This window comes from Dendrobates tinctorius, unplaced genomic scaffold (genome assembly GCF_039654945.1).
Source record: "Dendrobates tinctorius isolate UK_male_01 unplaced genomic scaffold, ASM3965494v1 ptg000028l, whole genome shotgun sequence".
In the NCBI taxonomy this organism is placed as follows: domain Eukaryota; kingdom Metazoa; phylum Chordata; class Amphibia; order Anura; family Dendrobatidae; genus Dendrobates; species Dendrobates tinctorius.
The window spans coordinates 96,957,378-96,977,881 of record NW_027361696.1 but is presented as its reverse complement, the minus strand read 5'-3'; positions in this window follow the sequence as shown (position 1 = coordinate 96,977,881).

Below are 20,504 nucleotides of genomic sequence, written 5' to 3'. Positions count from 1 at the left end.
ACCCTTAGGAAAATAAAAAATTGGGGGCAAAAATATCATTTTTGCGGAAAAAAAATATTTTTTTATTTTCACGCCCAGGTGTTATAAACTTCTGTGAAGCACTTGGGGGTTCAAAGTGCTCACCACACATCTAGATAAGTTCCGTGGGGGGTCTAGTTTCCAAAATGGGGTCACTTGTGGGGAGTTTCAATAGTTTAGGTACATCAGGGGCTCTCCAAACGCATATGACACCCGCAGACCAATCCATCAAAGTCTGCATTCCAAAACGTCACTACTTCCCTTCCGAGCCCCGACGTGTGCCCATACAGTAGTTTTCTCCCACATATGAGGTATCGGCGTACTCAGGACAAATTGGACAACAACTTTTGGGGTCCAATTTCTCCTGTTACCCTTGGGAAAATAAAAAAAATGGGGACTAAAAGATGATGTTTGTTGAAAAAATACGATATTTTTATTTTCACGCCCTGTCGTTTTAAACTTATGTGAAGCACTGGGGGGTTCAAAGTGCTCACCACACATCTAGATAAGTTCATTAGGGGGTCTAGTTTCCAAAATGGGGTCACTTGTGGGGAGTTTCAATAGTTTAGGTACATCAGGGGCTCTCCAAACGCATATGACACCCGCAGACCAATCCATCAAAGTCTGCATTCCAAAACGTCACTACTTCCCTTCCGAGCCCCGACGTGTGCCCATACAGTAGTTTTCTCCCACATATGGGGCGTCAGCGTACTCAGGACAAATTGGACAACAACTTTTGGCGTCCAATTTCTCCTGGTACCCTTGGGAAAATAAAAAAATGGGGACTAAAAGATGATGTTTGTGGAAAAAATATGATTTTTTTATTTTCACGCTCGGGCGTTATAAACTTCTGTGAAGCACTTGGGGGTTCAAAGTGCTTACCACACATAAAAATTCAAAGTTGGAAAATTGCGAAATTTTCAAAATTTTACCACTAACATGAAGTACAATATGTCATGAGAAAACAGTGTCAGAATCACCGGGATCCATGGAAGCGTTTCAGAGTTATGACCTCATAAAGGGACAGTGGTCAGAATTGTAAAAATTGGCCCGGGAGTTAAAGTGCAAACCACCCTTGGTAGTGAAGGGGTTAAGGTTGAAGGGAGACTTTAAGTCCATCTAGTTCAACCCATATCCTATCCTAACTTGCCCTAACATGTTGATCCAGAGGAAGGCAAAAAAAACTTATGTGGCAAACAGTAAGCTTCACATTGGGGAAAAAATTCCTTCCCGACTACACATACGGCAATCAGACTAGCTCCCTGGATCAATGGAATATTAAGGAAACTAGTGTATATACCCTGTAATATTATACTTTTCAAGAAAGGCATCCAGTCCCTTCTTAAATATTAGTAAGGAATCACTCATTACAACATCATATGGCAGAGAGTTTCATAGTCTCACTGCTCTTACAGTAAAGAATCCGTGTCTGTTAGTATGCTTAAACCTTTTTTCCTCCAGACGTAGAGGATGCCCCCTTGTCCTCGTTACAGGTCTAAGAGTAAAAAGATCATTAGAAAGGTCTTTGTATTGTCCCCACATATATTTATACATTGTAATAAGATCACCCCTAAGCCTTCGATTTTCCAAACTAAATAACCCCAAGTGTAATAACCTGTCTTCGTATTGCAGACCCCCTAGTTCCCTAATAACCTTGGTCGCTCTTCTCTGCACCCGCTCCAGTTCAGCTATGTCTTTCTTATACACCGGAGACCAGAACTGTACGCAGTATTCTAAGTGTGGTCGCACTAGTGACTTATATAGAGGTAAAATTATGTTCTCCTCATGAGCATCTATGCCTCTTTTAATGCATCCCATTATTTTATTTGCCTTTACAGCAGCTGCCTGACACTGGCCGCTAAATGTGAGTTTGTCGTCCACCCATACACCCAGGTCTTTTTCAGTGACTGTTTTGCCCAGTGTTTTACAATTAAGCACATAATTATACATCTTGTTCGTTCTACCCAAGTGCATGACCTTACATTTATCCCCATTAAACCTCATTTGCCATTTATCAGCCCAAGCTTCTAGTTTACATAAATCCTCCTGTAATATAAAATTGTCCTCCTCTGTATTGATTACCCTGCAGAGTTTAGTGTCATCTGCAAATATTGAAATTCTACTCTCTATGCCCCCTACAAGGTCATTAATAAATATATTAAAAAGAAGCGGGCCCAAAACTGACCCCTGTGGTACCCCACTGCTAACTGTGACCCAGTGCGAGTGTGCTCCATTAATAACCACCCTTTGTTTCCTATCCCTGAGCCAGCTCTTAACCCACCTACACATATTTTCCCCTATCCCCATTGTTCTCATTTTATGTATCAACCTTTTGTGTGGCACCGTATCAAAAGCTTTTGAAAAGTCCATGTACACCACGTCCACTGCATTCCCTTGGTCTAGTCCGGAACTTACCTCTTCATAAAAGCTTATCAGATTAGTCTGACAGGAACGGTCCCTTGTAAACCCATGTTGATATTGGGTCATAAGGTTATTTGTTATGATGAGTCACCGAAGGAGGAAAAAACAAAATACCAGCTAAGTCCAGAAAAACCAGAGAGGTTGGCAGCTATCGGATTGCAGACCCCTGAACCTATTCACAACAACTAGCAGTAGCCGTGGGGGGTTCCTACGGAGCCCTAGACCCCTCGATCACAGCTGGAGAACTACATAGCCTAAAGACAGAAAGGGGAAAAACTAAACTGCCCCAGAGCAGACCCCAAAGCAATAGGCAGCCCCCAACATATAATGACGGTGAAGCAAGATGAAAACACTAACACAGATAGAAAGATAGGTTGAGCAAATGATGGGGCCCAAGCTAACTACATAGGACAGGATAGGAAAGCTGCTGTCTGCCATCCGCAAAAACCCTATCAAAATGAGCCAACCGACTGATAGGAAAAACAGGCCCTGAAGTCGCTAGGCTTCAAAAGACTATATCAGAACTCAGGTATATTCTGATGACAGAGCAAAAGATCAACAGATCAAAGACAAAAATGGAATTCAGCTCACCCCCGGCCGGGGATGGCAGAACTCCCAAAAAACAAGGCAAAACAAAAACAAAACTGAAGATTACAAAGCAGAGCAGAAAAACTTAGCCTTGAGATGCAGGAATCAGACTGGTCTCCAAGAATCCAGCAGGAAAATCACCAGCCAGGAAGAAGGGCGTCGGCAGCCTTATATTCAGTCCTCAATTCCAGCCACCCAGTCATTATCTAGCTGCCCAGGTGTTTGGTAATCAGCCTCACTACCTTCCTTCACCAGAGGAGGGAGTTCATCAGACCTCAATGGTGAAGGGAAAAATGAACTCACAACAGTACCTCCCCCTTGAGGAGGGGTCACCGAACCCTCATCCATGCCACCAGGGCGATCCGGGTGAGCCCGATGAAAGGCACGCACCAATCTTTCGGCATGAATATACTGTTGTGAGTTCATTTTTCCCTTCACCATTGAGGTCTGATGAACTCCCTCCTCTGGTGAAGGAAGGTAGTGAGGCTGATTACCAAACACCTGGGCAGCTAGATAATGACTGGGTGGCTGGAATTGAGAATTGGATATAAGACTGCCGACGCCCTTCTTCCTGGCTGGTGATTCTGTTATGATGAGTCACCGAAGGAGGAAAAAACAAGATACCAGCTAAGTCCAGAAAAACCAGAGAGGTTGGCAGCTATCGGATTGCAGACCCCTGAACCTATCCACAACAACTAGCAGTAGCCGTGGGGGGTTCCTACGGAGCCCTAGACCCCTCGATCACAGCCGGAGAACTACATAGCCTAAAGACAGAAAGGGGAAAAACTAAACTGCCCCAGAGCAGACCCCAAAGCAATAGGCAACCCCCAACATATAATGACGGTGAAGCAAGATGAAAACACTAACACAGATAGAAAGATAGGTTGAGCAAATGATGGGGCCCAAGCTAACTACATAGGACAGGATAGGAAAGCTGCTGTCTGCCATCCACAAAAACCCTATCAAAATGAGCCAACCGACTGATAGGAAAAACAGGCCCTGAAGTCGCTAGGCTTCAAAAGACTATATCAGAACTCAGGTATATTATGAAGACAGAGCTAAAGATCAACAGATCAAAGACAAAAATGGAATTCAGCTCACCCCCGGCCGGGGATGGCAGAACTCCCAAAAAACAAGGCAAAACAAAAACAAAACTGAAGATTACAAAGCAGAGCAGAAAAACTTAGCTTTGAGATGCAGGAATCAGATTGGTCTCCAAGAATCCAGCAGGAAAATCACCAGCCAGGAAGAAGGGCGTCGGCAGCCTTATATCCAGTCCTCAATTCCAGCCACCCAGTCATTATCTAGCTGCCCAGGTGTTTAGTAATCAGCCTCACTACCTTCCTTCACCAGAGGAGGGAGTTCATCAGACCGCAATGGTGAAGGGAAAAATGAACTCACAACAGTCATCATAACAGTTATTCTTCTCCAGATACTCCAGTATAGTATCTCTTAGAAAACCCTCCAGGATTTTACCCACAGTTGAGGTTAAACTTACTGGCCTATAATTTCCAAGTTCAGTTTTTGTCCCCTTTTTGAATATTGGCACCACATTTGCTATACGCCAGTCCTGTGGTACAGACCCTGTTATTATGGAATCTTTAAAGATTAAAAATAATGGTCTATCTATGACAGTGCTTAATTCCTGCAGTACTCGGGGGTGTATCCCATCCGGGCCCGGGGATTTGTCAATTTTAGTGATTTTTAGACGCCGCCGTACTTCCTGCTGGTTAAGTGTTTTACAATTAAGCACATAATTATACATCTTGTTCATTCCACCCAAGTGCAAGACCTTACATTTATCCCCATTAAAAGCTCATTTGCCATTTATCAGCACAAGCTTCTAGTTTACATATATCCTCCTGTAATATAATATTGTCCTCCTCTGTATTGATTACCCTGAAGAGTTTACTGTCATCTGCAAATATTGAAATTCTACTCTGTATGCCCCCTACAAGGTCATTTATAAAAATGTTAAAAATAAGAGGGCCCAATACTGACCCCTGTGGTACCCTACTGTTAACTGTTCCCCAGTCCGAGTGTGTTTCATTAATAACCACCACCCTTTGTTTCGTGTCCCTGAGCCAGTTCTTAACCCACTAACACATATTTTCCCCTATCCCCATTGTTCTCATTTTATGTATCAACTGTTGTGAACTCCCTTGCTTGGATTTCTGAGCCGAAGCTCCCTCTGGTGGTTACTGAGAGTAGTGGAGCTGGCCAGGTGGATGGAGGTTCTCCACCTGACAATGATGATTGGTAATCTGGGATTGCTGGCTGGGAGCATATAATGGAGCTGGCTGCTCTTGGAGGTTGCTGGTGATTTTTTCCTCTGTGTGCATTTGGAGCTCTTTTATCCCCTGCCTGATCTGCATGTTCAGCTAAGTGATTCTTTTGCTAATCCTTTGTATCTAATCTGGTTGTGTCTTTTTTTGCTTTCTGTTTTGCTGTCAGGGTTCAGCGTGCTCTCTGCTGGGGGCAGCGCTGGGCCCTGCTTCATATGTTGCAGCTTGTTCAGTCCCCTGTTATGTTAGTATCTTTTTGCTTGCTGCCAGTTTATACCAGAGTGCTGATCTAGCGGGGGTGAGATCGTGTGATCTCAGCTTTTTTGTATATCAGAAGTGTTGGACTTTTTCAGGGTTTTGGGCGTGATTGTAGACAGTATCTTTTTCTGTCCTGTCCTGTCTAGACAGCTTGTCTCACCGACAATATATGTTTGGGGGCTGTCTATTCCTTTGGGGATCTGATCTGGGGCAGTTTAGATTTAATCTTTCTGTCTTTAGTCTTAGTTAGTCCTCCGGCTGTGACAAAGTGTCTAGGGCATCGTAGGAACGCTCCACGGTTACTGTTAGTGGTGCAGATAGGATCAGGGGTCTGCAATCTGCTTAGTTACCAACCTCTCTGGTCTTCTGGTGGCTTAGCCTGTTCCTGCCATCCTCCTCGGTGACTCATTCATAACATTCAACCTTTTGTGTGGCACCGTATCAAAAGTTTTTGAAAAATGCATATACACCACGTCCACTGCATTCCCTTGGTCCAGTCTGGAATTACCTCTTCATAGAAGCTTATCAGATTATTTTGACCGGAATGGTCCCTTGTAAACCAATGTTGATATTGGGTCATGAAGTTATTCTTCTTTAGATAATAATAGTAATAATAATAATTTTATTTCCATAGCGCCAAAATATTCCGCAGCACTTTACATTTTAGAGGGGACTTGTACAGACAATAGACATTACAACATAACAATAAACACAAAGATCAAAACAGATACCAAGAGGAGTAAGGGCCCTGCTCGAAAACGTACAATCGATGAGGAAAAAGGGGAGACACGAAAGGTGGATGGTAACAATTTCTTTTGTGGTTCGGACCAGCCATAGTGTAAGAATCGGGTGTTCATTTAATGCTGCATGAACCGGTTATCATCCTAAGTATGTAACAGAACAGACACAGAGGGCTATTAAATGCATAAATCATGTGAGCACATGATGTGAGGAACCTTGGTTAATGCATTGAGATGGTAGGCCAGTCTGAAGAAATGCATTTTTAGGGCACGCTTAAAACTGTGGGGTTTGGGGATTAATCATATTAACCTAGGTAGTGCATTCCAAAGAATTGGCGCAGCATGTGAAAAGTCTTGGAGACGGGAGTGGGAGGGTCTGATTATTGAGGATGTTTACCTCAGGTCATTAGCAGAACGGAGGGCACAGCTAGGGTGATAGGTTGAAATGAGGGAGGAGATGTAGTGTGGTGCTGAGCCATGGAGTGCTTTGTGGGTGAGGGTAATAAGTTTGTACTGGATGCTGGAGTGGTTGGGTATTCAGTGTTATGACTGGCACAAGGTAGAGGCATCGATATAACGATTGGTTTGGAATATGATCTTGGCTGCAGCATTCAAGACAGTTTGGAGAGGGAAGAGTTTGGTAAGAGGGAGACCGATTAGTAGAGAGATACAATAGTCCAGACGAAAATGAATAAAAGAAATAGTAAGAGTTGTTGCAAAGTTGAAAGTAAGAAGGGGTCAAATTTTAGAAATGTTTTTGAGGTGCAGATAACAAGAGCGAGCCAGTGATCAGATGTAGGGGGTGAATGAAATCTCGAAATCAAGTATGACCCCAAGACAGCGGACATGTTGCTGGAGAGTAATGGTGGAGCCACACACGGAAATGGCAATTTCGGGCATAGGTAGGTTAGTACAGGGAGGAAACACAAGGAGTTCAGTTTTTGACAGGTTCAGTTTAAGATAGAGGGAGGACAATATGTTAGAGACAGAAGTAAGACAATCACTGGTGTTTTCTAAAATGGCAGGAGTGATATCAGGAGAAGAAGTGGGTGTCATCAGTATAGAGATTGTACTGGAAATCAAATCTACTGATTGTTTGTCCAATAGGGGCAGTATACAAAGAGAAGAGGATGGGGCCTAGAACCGATCGTTGAGGAACCCCAACAGTAAGGGAAAGATGAGAAGCAGAGGAGCCAGCAAAAGATACAGTGAAGGAGCAGTCAGAGAGATAGGAGAACCAGGAGAGAACATTGTCTTTGAGGCCGATGGAGCGGAGCATAGTGAGGAGAAGCTGATGATCCACAGTGTCGAATGCTGCAGAGAGATCCAGGAGAATTAGCATGGAGTAGTGACCATTAGATTTAGCTGTTAGTAGATACTCCAGTATATCATCTCTTAGAAAACCCTCCAGGATTTTACCCATAGTAGAGGTTAAGCTCATTGGCCTATAATTACTAAGTTCAGTTTTTGTCCCCTTTTTGAATACTGGCACCACATTTGCCATATGCCATTCCTATTGCACAGACCCAGTTATTATAGAATCTTTAAAGATTAAAAATAATGGTCTATCTATGACTGCCGTACTCGGGGGTGTATCCCATCTAGGCCCGGGGATTTGTCAACTTTAGTGATTTTTAGACGCCGCCGTACTTCCTGCTGGGTTAAGCAGGTGACATTTAATGGAAAGTTTTTATCACTGATCATGTTATCTGTCATGGGATTTTCTTTTGTTTGAATATTGTTTAAAAAAGTCATTTAGCATATTGGCTTTTTCCTTATCCAACATTTCAGCCAGACTATTTTTAAAGGGGCCAACACTATCATTTTTTAGTTTCTTACTATTTATGTAGTTAAAGAATATTTTGGGATTATTTTTACTTTCTCTGGCAATGAGTCTCTCTGTCTCAATTTTTGCTGTTTTGATTTGTTTTTTACAGAATTTATTTAATTTTCTGTATTTATTTAATGCCTCATCACTACCTACTTGCTTTAATTCTCTAAATGCGTTCCTTTTGTCACTTATTGCACCCCTTACAGCTCTGTTTAACCATAGTGGTTTCCTCCTATTTCTAACATGTTTATTCCCATACGGTATATATTGTGCACAGGTCCTATTCAGGATGCTAATAAACGTCTCCCATTGTCATTGTGTACTTTTATGTCTCAGGATATCGTCCCAGTTAATTGCACTAAGATCATCTCTCAACCTTTGGAAATTTGCCTTCCTGAAGCTTAGTGTCCTTGTAACCCCTCTACTACACATCTTATTAAAGGATACATGAAAACTTATTAATTTGTGATCACTATTACCCAAGTGACCCTCAACCCTTATATTTGATATGCCGTCTGGTCTGTTGGTTAATATTAGGTTTAGCAGTGCCCCCCCTCTTGTTGGATCCTGAACCAGTTGTGAAAGGTAATTGTCTCTCATAGTTGTCAAAAATCTATTACCTTTGCTGGAACTGCAGGTTCCGGTTCCCCAATGTATTTCAGGGTAGTTGAAGTCCCGCATAATAATGACTTCTCCTTGAGTCGCTGCTTCATATATTTGCTTTACGAGGATATTCTCTGTTGCTTCCATTATTTTGAGACTTAGAACAAACCCCTATCAATAATTTATTATTTTTCCCCCTCCCCTTATCTCCACCCACAGGGACTCTACACTTTCATTAGAGTCACATACTGTATATTATCATGCAGGATGGGTTTTTGGATGATTTTACATATAAACACCCCCCTCCTCGTTTATTTGTACAGTCATTTCTGAACAGACTATAACCCTGTAAATTAACCGTCCAGCCATGTCTCAGATATCCCCATCATGTCATAATTATGTTCCAACAAAATTAATTATAATTCCTCCATCTTGTTGGCGAGGCTTCTGGCATTAGTATACATGCACTTTATGTATCTCTCTGTACCTCTATTCTTTCTTAAATTATTAACTGTTCTAACCCCACCCCCATGCCACCCCCAATTTCTTTATTTGTGCCCAGGTTACTATCTGCATCTCCCCCTCATATAAAATGAATACCCTCCCCCCATCCATAGTTTAAACACTCCTCCAACCTTCTAGCTATTTTCTCCCCCAGCACCGCTGCACCCTCCCCACTGAGGTGTAGCCCTAGCATAGAACCTGTAGCCAACTGAGAAGTCGGCTCAGGTCTCCAGGAACCCAAACCCCTCCTTCCTACACCAATTCCTGAGCCACTTATTTATCTCCCTAAGGCTGGTTTCACACTTGCGTTTTTTTGCCTGTTTTTTAGCGCAAAAAAAATGCATGCGGTTTTTCCCTTATATTTTACATGGGGTGCACTTATGTGCGCATACACATGCGTTTGTACGCGTTTGTATGCGCATGCATTTTTTTGTAGTGTGCGCTTAAGCGCACAAAATGCATCCTGTTGCATTTTTTGTGCGTCTGACTTGCCCCCAAAAACGCATGCGCACACAATGCATTTTTTTTTACAGCAAAACACCCATTGTAGTCTATGGGTGAGAATACGTGCGCATTGTAATGCGCACGTACGCGCAAAAAAAGCATCCATTTAAAAAAAAATGCACCAAAACCCGCAAAAAAGCGCACACAAACGCATGATGCGTTTTTTCCATGCATTTGTGTGCGCAAAAAATGCGCAGCAAAAAAAACGCAAGTGTGAAAGTAGCCTAATCTGTTGCCTCTTTGGCTTAGCACGTGATACAGGCAGTATTTCAAAGAATACCACCTTGAAGGTCCTTGCTTTAAGCTTGCAGCCTAATTCCCTGAAATCATCTTTAAGGACCTTCCACCTATCTCTTTGTCATTTGTGCCAATGTGCACCATGAGCGCTGGGTCCTCACCAGCCCCTCCCAGTAATCTGTTAACCCTATCAGTGATGTGTCAGAATCGAGCACCAGGTAGGCAGCACACTGTTCGACGATCACTGTGTTTGTAGCAGATTGCCCTATCTGTTCCCCTAAAAATTGAGTGGCCCACTATCAGCACTTGTCTGGCCTGCCCTGCTCTCCTATTTCCCCCCTTACTGGAGCAGACATTCCTCCAACTTTCAGAGGACATGTCTTACTGCAGCAATGCTACCCCTGTACTGACACTCCTCTCATCTGGGGTGGTCTGCTTCATCCAAGCCGGGTCTTACAAGTGGCCCATGGCCACAGATTCCAGTTCAAAAACCCTGCGGTATAGTGTGTGGGTGTGTCAGTGTTTGCTGATGCTTCTCTTGGGCCTCTCTGAGCACCTCCATATCTTTCAATATGGCCTTGTTCATGGTTTGACACGCTGACGGGTGACCTCTGAGCTCAGAGACTGCCTTCTCCAGATCATCCACTCTGTGCTCAACTGCTTGTCTTAAGACCCTTTCTCACTCGACATGCTCTTTCACTGTCTCTTTAAGCAGCTCTATCTCGTGATCCTGTTCTCTTTTGGCCAGCACATGTTGCACCATCAGTTCTTCAATTAGATTTTAAGATGGGCTCTCTTACTCACCTGTCATGATCCAGGCTGGATCTGACAAGTTAAATGGATAAGTGAACTTTTTTCCTTTGGCTAAGTGCCAAAGTGATGTGATTGCCCCCGGTGGACATTAGAATTACCACACGTGGTGTTGTTCATTCTGAGTTGCCCCAGTGGTGGTGAGCGCTAGTGCACTTTAGGTTCTTTGGTTTAATGTGCGCGTAATTATAAAACAGGTGTGAGGCTCTATAAAAGAGAGCCAGGTGTGTTTGATCACTGTTGGTGATATTGTGTGTTCATTTGGCAAGTAAGCCTGGGGTGAGGAAGGAGCTGAACATGAGTCCTTCACAGCCCAGCCAGATGGGACGAGTGGCAGCTATGTGGTCTGCAAGAAGGGCTGGCATGGCGTGGTGGAGTCACAGTTTATGGTGTCGGCAGGAAGTGCTTGCATGGCTTGGTGGAGTGGCGGCTATGGTGAGAGTTGCACTCAGCATGCTGGACTTGGTTGCTGAAAACTGGACTCAAGCATGCTGGACTTTTTGGCAGATAAGTTGGACTCAAGCATGCTGGACTTTTTGGCAGAAGCTGGACTCATCTTTGGGACTCTGTTTACTAGGCAGCTGCAACTGGTGGTGGACTCTGCTCCAAGGCTGCACTATGGTGATGGATCCGGTTATGGTGATGGATCCGGGTGGAGGAGAAGATGCACGCAGGTGGTGGGCTCTGTTGCTAGGAGCGTACGCAACAGAGCAAAGCTAAGTGGTGTTTCCCCTGTTTTGTCATCTTTCCTCATGTGTGTTTTAGTGCAGTGGTGGGATTAGTTTCCGCACCGACCAATTCCCTAGTGAGGGTTTAGGTCTGGGCGAGCTAGGGTTTTTAGGTTCCTGTTGCACGCCCGGTGCGGAACCGGCATAGGGAACGTTAGGAGTGCAGGGACACTGGCTCAGGGGAGCTCAGGAGGTCTCCACTTCCCTATTCCCTATCGCAGGGCCCACCATTGTTAATGTTTCCCAGGTTTCCCTTATTGTTTAAATTCGCCTTACTGGAGGCGGGGTTTCCAGACTTGTATATACGTGTAATGTCTAAATTCGCCAGTTGGAGGTGGTGTATCCAGCTGCACGTGTTTATTATTTAAATTCGCCCCACTGGAGGCGGTGTATCCAGGGTCACGTGTGTCATATGGGTTTGCCTTGCGGTACTCGCTGCGTCCAGACACACGTGACCGTGACATTATCACCAACCCTACTTTTTTTTTTTCTGGTGAGCCTTGGCCATGTGGAGACCTGTGAGTAATTGCTGCCGGGCCTCATTGAGGTGAGTGAGGAGCGGCATGGTGTGTTAGAGCCGCTGCAGCAGCAGTTATCAGGGTCTGGGGCCTCTGCTCAGACAACCAGGAAATCAAAATGGCGGTCTGGCAAAAAGCCCCTAGAGTCGCTGCTGGGGAGTGGGACTTGTTCATACAGGCAGACGTAACCAGACAGGTGGGTGGAGTTGGTGATCCCCATGGTGCTGTCTGGGGTTCCCCGAGGTGAAGGGGTACGTCCCTGTAGTGAGCAGACTGGTGTATAGTCCGCCGGGCTCACGCCAAATCTTCAATACCACTGAAGAAGCTGCCCCCTCCTGGTCATGTGGAGTCAACCAGAGAGTGTATTTTTCCTCCATATTCTTGCGGCTCTGGCACTGAAGCCCCCTAGAGTCGCTGCTGGGGAGCGGGACTTGTTCATACAGGCGGATGGAACCAGACTGGTGGGTGGAGTTGGTGATCCCCATGGTGCTGTCTGGGGTTCCCCAAGGTGAAGGGGTACGTCCTTGTAGTGAGCAGACTGGTGTTATAGTACGCGGGGCTCACGCCAAATCTTCCATACCATTGAAGAAGCCGCCCCCTGCCAGTCGTGTGGAGGCAACCAGAGAGTGTATTTTTCCTCCATATTCCTGTGGCTCTGGCAAAGTGCCCCCTAGAGTCGCTGCTGGGGAGAGGGACTTGTTCATACAGGTGGACGCACCCAGACAGGTGGGTGGAGTTGGTGATCCCCATGGTGCTGTCTGGGGTTCCCCGAGGTCAAGGAGTACGTCCCTGTAGTGAGCAGACTGGTGTTATAGTCTGCAGGCCTGACGCCAAATCTTCTATACCACTGAAGAGGCCGCCCCTCCTGGTCGTTTGGAGGAAGGCGACCAGCGAGTGTATATTTCCTCCATATCCCGGTCCCTTCTCCACCAGGTGTGAGCAGTAGGTGCGCTGCGGGGGAGTGGGGGCATATCTCAACCCTCACCATTAGCCAACCCTGGAGGCGTAGACCTCATGGTGAAAGGGTTGGAGGGTGGTGTCCCTTGGTGAATAGCGGGGGTGTGAGTGTGGTGACAGCAGGGGGACGCCTCTGTTGTCGAGTCCAGAATGAGTTCACCAAAATATGACAAACGAATGTGTGGCAATAAACGTTCAGGTCCGTACCTGTGTGTGAACGAGCATGTATGGTTGGCCACCAAAATATATCTTGCGTATGTGTGTTGTGGAGTCTGATCAGCTCATAGCAAACATGCACACACATAAACTCGTTCCCCAGGTCGGTGCTGTGGAGATGAGTGGTGCCTCCAGAACATACATTGCCAATACCAGCAGTGCGTTTGTCATTAACCTGAAATGTCAGGTAGTGGTGGGGTGAACTCTGGATCTGGGCATCCCCGCTGTAGGTGTTTCCTTTATGAGGAGTGGTCTTGAGGGTCCAGAGGCCCCTCATTAAGGAGGGGGTACTAACATGATCGAGGCTGGATCTGACAAGTTAAATGGATAAGTGAACTTTTTTTCCTTTGGCTTGGTGCCAAAGTGATGTGATTGCCCCCAGTGGCCGTTAGAATTATCACACGTGGTGTCGTTCATTCTGAGTTGCCCCAGTGGTGGTGAGCGGAAGTACACTTTAGGTTTTTAGGTTTAATGTGCACGTAATTATAAAACAGGTGTGAGGCTCTATAAAAGAGAGCCAGGTGTGTTTGATCACTGTTGGTGATATTGTGTGTTCATTTGGCAAGTAAGCCTGGGGTGAGGAAGGAGCTGAACATGAGTCCTTCACAGCCCAGCCAGAGGGCACGAGTGGCAGCTATGTGGTCTGCAAGAAGGGCAGGCATGGCGTGGTGGAGTCACAGTTTATGGTGTCGGCAGGAAGTGCTTGCATGGCTTGGTGGAGTGGCGAGTATGGAGAGAGTTGCCCTCAGCATGCTGGACTTGGTTGCTGAAAGCTGGACTCAAGCATGCTTGACTTTTTGGGCAGGAGCTGAACTCATCTTTGGGACTCTGTTCCTGGACTTCTGCAATTGGTGGTGGACTCTGCTCCAAGGCTGCACTATGGTGAAGGATCCAGTTATGGTGATGGATCCGGGTGGAGGAGAAGATGCACGCAGGTGGTGGGCTCTGTTGCTAGGAGCATACGCAACAGAGCAAAGCTAAGTGGTGTTTCCCCTGTTTTGTCATCTTTCCTCATGTGTGTTTTAGTGCAGTGGTGGGATTAGTTTCCGCACCGACCAATTCCCTAGTGAGGGTTTAGGTCTGGGCGAGCTAAGGTTTTTAGGTTCCTGTTGCGCGCCCGGTGCGGAACCGGCATAGGGAATGTTAGGAGTGCAGGGACACTGGCTCAGGGGAGCTCAGGAGATCTCCACTTCCCTATTCCCTATTGCAGGGCCCACCATTGTTAATGTTTCCCAGGTTTCCCTTATTGTTTAAATTCGCCTTACTGGAGGCGGGGTTTCCAGATTTGTATATACGTGTAATGTCTAAATTCACCAGTTGGAGGCGGTGTAGCCAGCTGCACGTGTTTATTATTTAAATTCGCCCCACTGGAGGCGGTGTATCCAGGGTCACGTGTGTCATATGGGTTCCAGACACATGTGACTGTGACACCACCCACACTCTACCTCTTCAGAGTTCCACCTGTTCCTGCAGTTGGGTCGCCCTCCCAGGGCTGTGGGGTACTCCGTACCAGGCCCGATGAGCTTCAATGGGAGATGTCACGGCATCTGGGACCCGGCCCGTAGCCCTGGGCGCCCATTGTAAAAGGAGATGTTGCAGTGTGCTTATGGTGATGAAAGTTTATAAGTGATTCGTGATGCCACCCGTGGTGTTTGGCAATGAAGATGTAAGCCGACGCTGCAGACAGATCCTCTGGGACAGATGGTGTGGTGCAGCAGTGATGTTATAGCCCTCCACAGGCAGGGCTGTAGTCCCAGGGCATTGTAGGTGAAGTGACAGGTAGATGGTGTAATGTCAGGCGCAAGGGATGTAGCAGTGCTGGGCAGGTTGGCGCAGGAATAAGTGCAGGACACCAGGGCATGTAGTTCCAAAGCTTTACTCACAGTCTGTTGCAGGTACAGGTGCCCGCATCCGTGCCGTGTCCTCCGGGTCAAAAGCTCAGCCAACTTCTAGGCAAGATGAAGTACTCCTTTCCAACACTCCGCCAACATATGTGCATTTTCAGAACGTCTCCTCTTATAGCGCCTTTGAATGAAGTACTCCTAGTACTGAGTTACACTGGAGTTCCTCCTGTCAGATGTTCCTATGAACTGTACGGCAGACAGCTGTAGCCTGCTTCGGGGACTCCTTGCTACTAAGTCCCGGCTCACTAATATGTTGCTGTTGTGCCCCCAAATCTTGTGTGGGAATAAAGTGGTCACTACTTCTATTCCTCCGGTGTCTGCTGCACGACCATTAGTATCCGTACAACCTCGGGGACCGGGCCCCGGCCTTGCACTGTGAACTTGGGAAGGGTTCTCTCTTCCAACCCTGTTCCTTAGTTCCTCTATTCTCCTTACGTTCCGTTCTAATCCTTCTTTCTTCTGGAGAATCACGCTTCTTTCTTTGTCTCTTTCCTGTGCCAGCAGACCCAGATCACTGTGGCCTGCTGAAGCACTTCCTTCTCCCATCCCTCCCCCAGGGATCTTCTCTGTCTCACTCTCTGTCCTTCTAGATCCTCACTCACTGACTGAATGAATGACTGAACCGAACGACTGACTCAACTCTTCCCGCTCTTTTATGTGAACTAAACTCCACCCACCTCCCAGCACGTTTCGTGTTCCAAGCAGGGAGCCACTAAGGGGTGCTATGCTACACTCCAAGCAGGGAGAAGCCAAAGGTGCTTTGCTACACTACTTTGTGGTGTGGGGGTGCAGGTGTTGGAGTGTGGTCAGGTGTCTCCACCTTATCTGGACAGTGGGGTACCACACCTCAGGAGGAGGTGCAGTACCTCTGTGGCGACTGAACCCTCAGGGGCACCACACATCCACAGATTCAACTCTCTCTCGACTCTCGGTAACTTCAGAGAACTCCAGCTCTTCAGCATCAGGAACTCTGGAGCCTTCATCATACTGTGCCATTTCACTCTTCCCTGGCATCGCAGATGTGGGTCTACTACAAATCTGTGCTAATTCCATCCCGTCACCAACTACCTCTGTGCTGGGGTTTGTCAGAGAAAAGTTGATCTCCTTATCAAGGACAATAACTGGATCTGCACCTGACCCTGTCTCTCCCTCATCCTTCTTCTGAGAGGGTGTAGCCTCTACCGCCTTTCTGCATCCCCTGCGATGAAAGGATGATCTGCCATTTTTACTTGGCTCCACCTTACTGCACACTCTTTCCCTTGCGTTCGAGTCACAGTCTGAATAGGAGTCACCCCCACTCCCCCTGTCATCCTGGAACAGCAAGTCCCCACTTAAACAGGTGTCGGACCTCTTTTTTGGAGCTACCCCAATTCTCACGGTCCCACGTTTGGTCACTCCAGTTAAGTCCCCAAGTTGGTCAGACCCACACTTTCTTCCGGTCACCCGGAACTCTCGACCATCGACCTTAGGTGGTGCTACCTCCTTTTTGTACATCACACCACCATGAACCAGAGCCGCCTGCTGTGGTGGGGCTCCCTTAGGGTAAGTCCGGATCCCCCTGAGCAATCAGACACTCCCCTTTCCTCCCACAAATCCCAAAACTGTTCAAAGTCCTGGTCTATTACTACAGGGTATGGCAAGTCTGGGATTACAGGGAAATCATGGCTGGAAATTATAGCGGGCATCTCAATGATTACCCTGGACACTGGATAATCCCTAGCGACCCCATGAATGCAGTGGACTTCCATCCTACTTCCGGGAATCAGATAGACAGGGAGTGTGGCGCTCACCAGGGTAACCAGGCTACCTGAGTCTAGAAGTCCAGTCACCATTGACTTCTACAGAACAGCTCTCTGACACCTTGTCAGATGGAAAGTCAGTACAACATCCTGGACATGCCCTGTTCGAACAGTAAACCCGGCAACAGTCCATCTGCGCATTCGCTGCCGCCTCTTTTTTTGCCACCACCCCAATTTAGGTTACCGTCCCCTTTTGGGACTCCAACTTCTTTTGGGCAACTGCTCCAATTTGGGATACTGCCCCCTTTTGGGACTCCGCCCCCTTTTGGGCACCCATCCCTGATTGGATTATTGCCTCCTTTTGGGACTCCACCCCCTTTTGGGAAATCATCCCTGTTTTGGGTGATCACCCCCTTTAGTGACTCCACCCGTTTTAGGGACACCACCCCTCTCTGGGATACACACCGTGGACTCCCCCATGGTTCTCCCAGGCTCCAGTTCGCACAGACCCTTATGTCTCTCAGGGGCTGGTACTGGCCCTTTAAGAGGTCGCTCACTCTGGACCTCTGATGTCCTTATGGCACCTCACCAGCTCCTACTGGCACTGCCACAACTCCTGCTGTAGCCACAAACTGCCGGCACCTCCGGCTGCCGCTCACAAGCTGCTGCTGCAGCCACTGCAGCTCCTGCTGCTGCAGAACCTCTTACTGCAGCTTGCAACTGCAGCTCCCACTGCCGCAAGTCCCTGCACGGCTCCACACTGCAGACTTCATGGACCCGCCAATCCACAGCAAGCTTCACAACCCCTCTGAGTTACAGTCAGATGCTTGTCACCTTCGTGGCCCCGCTGAGCCACAGCAAACACCTTCAGTCCTAAGCTGGGCTTTGTTCCCTCAGTCCCTGTGAGCACACAGGCTAGGGCAATGTCCAGCCTGGAGGCTCCATCTTGAGCCATACACACAGGAGGCCTTCTACCTCTCCAGTCACAGACTATGTGCTAAACTACAGTCTCCATTATGTATGCTTTACCCACACCCACAGGTGAGGTATGGACCACATGGGCTGGTCACATGGTCATGACCTCACTGCAGGTCCTGAAACACCTGCAGGTCCTGAAGGAAAACAGGGGTACAGTCAGCACCCTCAGCCAGAGGTGAGGTAATATGGGTAGCCAGACCCTCCCATCTCTAATAGCTACCCACAACCCAGACCCAGGTACACTAAACAACATCTTTAGTGCTCATGTACACTAGAGACAAAATACTCTGGGTTGCATCACAGGGAGCATCCATCCCTGTGATATATACAGTACCTCCCATTAATCACATGACCACCAGTCACACCACAATATATGTACAGTGCTCAATAAAAGGAACACTTAAACAACAGAATATAACTTCAAGTAAATTAAACTTCTGTGAAATCAAACTGTCCACTTAGGAAGCCACACTGATTGACAATCAATTTCACATGCTGTTGTGCAAATGGAATAGACAACAGATTGAAATTATTGTCTATAATTTTCTTTCTAATCTCCTGAGACAACTCTTTCCTTCGCTTCATCTGGTCCATGTTGAGTGTGATACACACCAAACAGCACAGTGAGTATCTGTGGCCCTATATACAGGCCCACTCACTGATTCCAAGATTGTAGACACCTGTGATGCTAATTAGTGAAAACACCTTGCTTTAACATGTCCCTTTTGTCACATTATTTTCAGGGGTACCATCATTTCTGTCCAGACCTATTTCATGAGTTTTATTTTTTTTAAAAATTCTGTGGAAGCATAGTTGAAAAGCAATGTCTGACTTTCATTTGTTCATTTTCATAGATTTTTTTTTATTTATTATTACTTTTGTGAGATTCAAGTTATTTCTTTGACCATTGTGGGTTTTTCTGTCATTACACGAGGGGTACCAACAATTTTGACCATGTGTGTACACAGCGCCATACTATATAAACATCTCTACACTAATATACACTGCTCAAAAAAAATAAAGGGAACACTTAAACAACAGAATATAACTCCAAGTAAATCAAACTACTGTGAAATCAAACTGTCCACTTAGGAAGCAACACTGATTGACAATCAATTTCACATGCTGTTGTGCAAATGGAATAGACAACAGATGGAAATTATTGGCAATTATTAAGACACACTCAATAAAGGAGTGGTGCTGCAGGTGTGGACCACAGACCACTACTCAGTACCAATGCTTTCTGGCTGATATTTTGGTCACTTTTGAATGTTGGTTGTGCTTTCACACTCGTGGTAGCATGAGATGGACCCTACAATCCACACAAGTGGCTCAGGTAGTGCAGCTCATCCAGGATGGCACATCAATGCAAGCTGTGGCAAGAAGGTTTGCTGTGTCTGTCAGCGTAGTGTCCAGAGGCTGAAGGCACTACCAGGAGATAGGCCAGTACACTAGGAGATGTGGAGGGGAGCCGTAGGATGGCAACAAGCCAGCAGCAGGACCGCTACCTCCGCCTTTGTGCAAGGAGGAACAGGAGGAGCACTGCCAGAGCCCTGCAAAATGACCTCCAGCAAGCCACAAATGTGCATGTGTCTGCACAAGCAGTTAGAAACTGAATCCATGCGGATGGTCTGAGTGCCTGATGTCCACAGATGGGGTTGTGCTCACAGCCCAACACCGTGCAGGACGCTTGGCATTTGCCACAGAACATCAGGATTGGCAAATTCGTCACTGGCACCCTGTGCTCTTCACAGATGAAAGCAAGTTCAAACTGAGAACATGTGACAGACGTGACAGAGTCTGGAGATGCCGTGGAGAGAGATCTGCTGCCTGCAACATCCTTCAGCATGACCGGTTTGGCAGTGGGTCAGTAATGGTGTTAGGTGGCATTTCTTTGAAGGGCCGCACAGCCCTCCATGTGCTCGCCAGAGGTAGCCTGAATGCCATTAAGTACCGAGACACCTTGTGAGACCATATGCTGGTGCGGTTGGCCCTGGGTTCCTCCTAATGCAGGACAATGCCAGACCTCATGTGACTGGAGTGTGTCAGCAGTTCCTGCAAGATGAACGCATTGAAGCTATGGACTGGCCCGTCCATTCCCCAGACCTGAATCCGATTGAGCACATCTGAGACATCATCCCTCAGGAGACCATCCGCCACCTCATCAGGAGCATGCCCAGCCATTGTAGGGAGGTCATACAGGCACATGGAGGCCACACACACTACTGAGTATCATTTCCTTGTCTTGAGGCATTTCCACTGAAATTGGATCAGCCTGTAATTTGATTTTCTACTTTGATTTTGAGTTTCTTTCCAAATCCAGACCTCGATGTGATATTAATTTTGATTTACATTGATCATTTTTATGTTTTCTTGTTCTCAACGCATGCCACTATGTAATGAATAAAGATTTGCAGCTGCGATTTTTCATTCAGTGATATCTACGATGTGGTATCTTAGTGTTCCATTAATTTTTTTGAGCAGTTTGTATTACCCCAATTAATTGTGAAAAAATTGTCGAATTTTTTATTAGCCCATGTGGCAAAGTTTCAGATTTCTCGGATATGGAAGAGAAATGTTGCCACATGGATTAATAAAGAGTATGAAAAAAATCGGTTCCATTTTCATCCTGAAAAGTGGTCCGATTTTCTTCTCACTTGCTATC